Source organism: Squalius cephalus (assembly GCF_949319135.1).
Source record: "Squalius cephalus genome assembly, chromosome: 6".
In the NCBI taxonomy this organism is placed as follows: Eukaryota; Metazoa; Chordata; class Actinopteri; order Cypriniformes; family Leuciscidae; genus Squalius; species Squalius cephalus.
Window position 1 is genome coordinate 23,237,217 of NC_137127.1, and position 4,864 is coordinate 23,242,080.

Below are 4,864 nucleotides of genomic sequence, written 5' to 3' on the forward strand. Positions count from 1 at the left end.
GCTAAAGCATGCTATTGCTGCAATTAAATAGGAATTTGCTGTAACACAGGCATGGAATGTCCAATCTGCCTCAAACTTCACACGTTTGATAAGAGTCATGGCCTGAACACATCTACATGAGAATATTCAGTTATAGTAATAGCGCCACCTGCTGTCAACAGGAAGTGACATGTTTAACACTGTTGTGGTCTCCTAATAACATATAAAAAAGAGCCAGCAAGTGGTAAACAGGTTAGCAACATACTAGAAACATGCTAGCAAACACTTAGCTAAGTGCTAAAGCATGCTATCACTGCAATTAAATAGGAATTTGCTGTAACCCAGGCATGGAATGTCCAATCTGCCCCAAACTTCACACGTTTGATAAGAATCATGGCCTGAACACATGTCTATGCTCAAATTCAGTTATAGTAATAGCGCCACCTACTGGCAACAGGAAGTGACATGTTTAACACGTTGATGCCGTTCTAGCAACATGTTAAAAATGCCATTGAGTTCTAAACATGTTAGAAACATATTAAAACATGCTAGCAATACTTAGCTAAGTGCTAAAGCATGCTAATTCAATGAAACAGGACTTTGTTGTTACTCAAGAAGGCAATGTACAATCTACCCCAAACTTCACACGTTTGATAAGAGTTATCTCTTGAACACATGTCCATGCTCATATTTAGTTATAGTCATAGCGCCACCTGCTGGCAACAGGAAGTGATGTTTAACACTGTTCTTGACTCCTAATAACATATAAAAAAAATGCCAGTAGGTGCTAAACATCCTACCAACATACTAGAGACATGCTAAAACATACTAGCAAACACTTAGCTAAGTGCTAAAGAATGATATTACTGCAATTAAATATGAATTTGCTGTAACTCAGGCATGGAATGTCCAATCTGCCCCAAACTTCACACTTTTGATAAGCGTTCTGTCCTGAACACATGACCATGCTTATATTCAGTTACAGACATAGCGCCACCTGCTGGCAACAGGAAGTGACATGTTTAACACTGTTATGGACTCCTAATAACATATAAAAAAGTGCCAGCAAGTGTTAAACATGCTAACAACATATTATAAACATGCTAAAACATGCTAGCAAACTCTTAGCTAAGTGCTAAAGCATGCTATTATTGCAATTAAATAGGAATTTGCTGTAACTCTGGCATGGAATGTCCAATCTGCCCCAAACTTCACACTTTTGATAAGAGTCATGGCCTGAATACATCTACATGAGAATGTTCATTTATAGTAATAGCGCCACCTACTGGCAACAGGAAGTGACATGTTTAACACGTTGATGCCGTTCTAGCAACATGTTAAAAATGCCATTGAGTTCTAAACATGCTAGAAACATGTTAAAACATGCTAACAATGCTTAGCTAAGTGCTAAAGAATGCTAATTCAATGAAACATGACTTTTTTGTTACTCAAGAAGGCAATTTCCAATGTGCACCAAACTTCACACGTTTGATAAGAGTTCTGTCCTGAACACACATCCATGCTCATATTCAGCAATAGTCATAACGCCACCTACTGGCAACAGAAACTGACATGGTTAACACAGTAATACAGTACTAACCACATAATTATTGTGTACTAAGCATGCTAGAAACAGACTAAACATGCTAGCAACACTTAGCTGAGTCATGAAGCATGCTATTATCACCATTATACAAAACATTTTGTTACTAACTTTGACATACTCTTACTATATATACCTCCTTAAATGTACATTTCCCAACCATGCTCTGTCTTCCTAAAGCCACCGAGTGTTGATGGCACGGGTGCGAGGGCCCTTTCATCGCTGCTTGCAGCTTTAATTAGGGCCCGAGCACCGATGGTGTGAGGACCCTCTTGGAATTGCTCTGTTTATTATTAGGGCCCGAGCACCGATGGTGTGAGGACCCTCTTGGAATTGCTCTGTTTATTATTATTATTATTATTCTTCTCCGCATTGAATTGCATTTTTGAGGGCCTAAACATGCGCGAAAACTCACGAAACTTTGCACACGCGTCAGAACTGGCGAAAATTTACATCTGATATAGGTTTCAGAATTGGACGGGGCAAAATGGCTCGATAGCGCCACCTATAAAAGTTCAACGGAGTGCGCCTCCTGCAACGTTCCACGTACGTGCACGAAATTCGGTACATACGTGTAATGACCTAATACCTACAAAAAAGTCTCTTGGAGCATAGCCCTAAACACAACAGGAAGTCAGCCATTTTGAACTTCCTCTCAGATTTTTGTGCAGTTTTTGCCATTTTCAGGCCTCGTACTTTAACGAACTCCTCCTACAGTTTTAATCTGATCATCTTCAAATTTGGTGAGTGTAATCTTAAGGCCTTTGCGACGTTAAATTGCGAAGATCTTGAGTTTTCGTCGAAGGGCGGGTCCTCGGCGGCCTTACAAATTTCGATGTTTCGCCATGAAACAGGAAGTTGCTGTAACTCAGGCATGGAATGTCCAATCTCCCCCAAACTTCACACGTTTGATAAGAGTTCTGTCCTGAACACATGGCCATGCTCATATTCAGTTATAGTCATAGCGCCACCTGCTGGCAACAGGAAGTGACATGTTTAACACTGTTATGGACTCCTAATAACATATAAAAAAGTGCCAGCAAGTGCGAAACATGCTAACAACATACTAGAAGCATGCTAAAACATGCTAGCAAACTCTTAGCTAAGTGCTAAAGCATGCTATTATTGCAATTAAATAGGAATTTGCTGTAACTCAGGCATGGAATGTCCAATCTGCCCCAAACTTCACACTTTTGATAAGCGTTCTGTCCTGAACACATCTACATGATAATATTCAGTTATAGTAATAGCGCCACCTACTGGCAACAGGAAGTGTCATGTTTAACACGTTGATGCCATTCTAGCAACATGTTAAAAATGCCATTGAGGTCTAAACATGCTAGAAACATGTTAAAACATGCTAGCAATACTTAGCTAAGTGCTAAAGCATGCTAATTCAATGAAACAGGATGTTGTTGTTACTCAAGAAGGCAATGTCCAATATGCGCCAAACTTCACACTTTTAATAAACGTTCTGTCCTGAACACATGACCATGCTCATATTCAGTTACAGTCATAGTGCCACCTGCTGGCAACAGGAAGTGACATGTTAAACACTGTTGTGGACATATAAAAACATATAAAAAAAGTGCCAGCAAGTGCTAAACATGCTAACAACATACTAGAAACATGCTAAAACATGCTAGCAAACACTTAGCTAAGTGCTAAAGCATGCTATTGCTGCAATTAAATAGGAATTTGCTGTAACACAGGCATGGAATGTCCAATCTGCCCCAAACTTCACACGTTTGATAAGAGTCATGGCCTGAACACATCTACATGAGAATATTCAGTTATAGTAATAGCGCCACCTGCTGTCAACAGGAAGTGACATGTTTAACACTGTTGTGGTCTCCTAATAACATATATAAAAGAGCCAGCAAGTGCTAAACAGGTTAGCAACATACTAGAAACATGCTAGCAAACACTTAGCTAAGTGATAAAGCATGCTATTACTGCAATTAAATAGGAATTTGCTGTAACTCAGGCATGGAACGTCCAATCTGCCCCAAACTTCACATGTTTGATAAGAATCATGGCCTGAACGCATGCCTATGCTCAAATTCAGTTATAGTAATAGCGCCACCTACTGGCAACAGGAAGTGACATGTTTAACACGTTGATGCCGTTCTAGCAACATGTTAAAAATGCCATTGAGTTCTAAACATGCTAGAAACATATTAAAACATGCTAGCAATACTTAGCTAAGTGCTAAAGCATGCTAATTCAATGAAACAGGACTTTGTTGTTACTCAAGAAGGCAATGTACAATCTACCCCAAACGTCACACGTTTGATAAGAGTTATCTCTTGAACACATGTCCATGCTCATATTTAGTTATAGTCATAGCGCCACCTGCTGGCAACAGGAAGTGACGTTTAACACTGTTCTTGACTCCTAATAACATATAAAAAAATGCCAGTAGGTGCTAAACATCCTACCAACATACTAGAGACATGCTAAAACATAATAGCAAACACTTAGCTAAGTGCTAAAGAATGATATTACTGCAATTAAATATGAATTTGCTGTAACTCAGGCATGGAATGTCCAATCTGCCCCAAACTTCACACTTTTGATAAGCGTTCTGTCCTGAACACATGACCATGCTTATATTCAGTTACAGTCATAGCGCCACCTGCTGGCAACAGGAAGTGACATGTTTAACACTGTTGTGGACTCCTAATAACATATAAAAAAGTGCCAGCAAGTGTTAAACATGCTAACAACATACTAGAAACATGCTAAAACATGCTAGCAAACTCTTAGCCAAGTGCTAAAGCATGCTATTATTGCAATTAAATAGGAATTTGCTGTAACTCAGGCATGGAATGTCCAATCTGCCCCAAACTTCACACTTTTGATAAGAGTCATGGCCTGAACACATCTACATGAGAATGTTCAGTTATAGTAATAGCGCCACCAACTGGCAACAGGAAGTGACATGTTTAACACGTTGATGCCGTTCTAGCAACATGTTAAAACATGCTAACAATGCTTAGCTAAGTTCTAAAGAATGCTAATTCAATGAAACATGACTTTGTTGTTACTCAAGAAGGCAATGTCCAATTTGCACCAAACTTCACATGTTTGATAAGAGTTCTGTCCTGAACACACATCCATGCTCATATTCAGTTATAGTCATAACGCCACCTACTGGCAACAGAAACTGACATGGTTAACACAGTAATGCAGTACTAACCACATAATTATTGTGTACTAAGCATGCTAGAAACAGACTGAACATGCTAGCAACACTTAGCTGAGTCATGAAGCATGCTA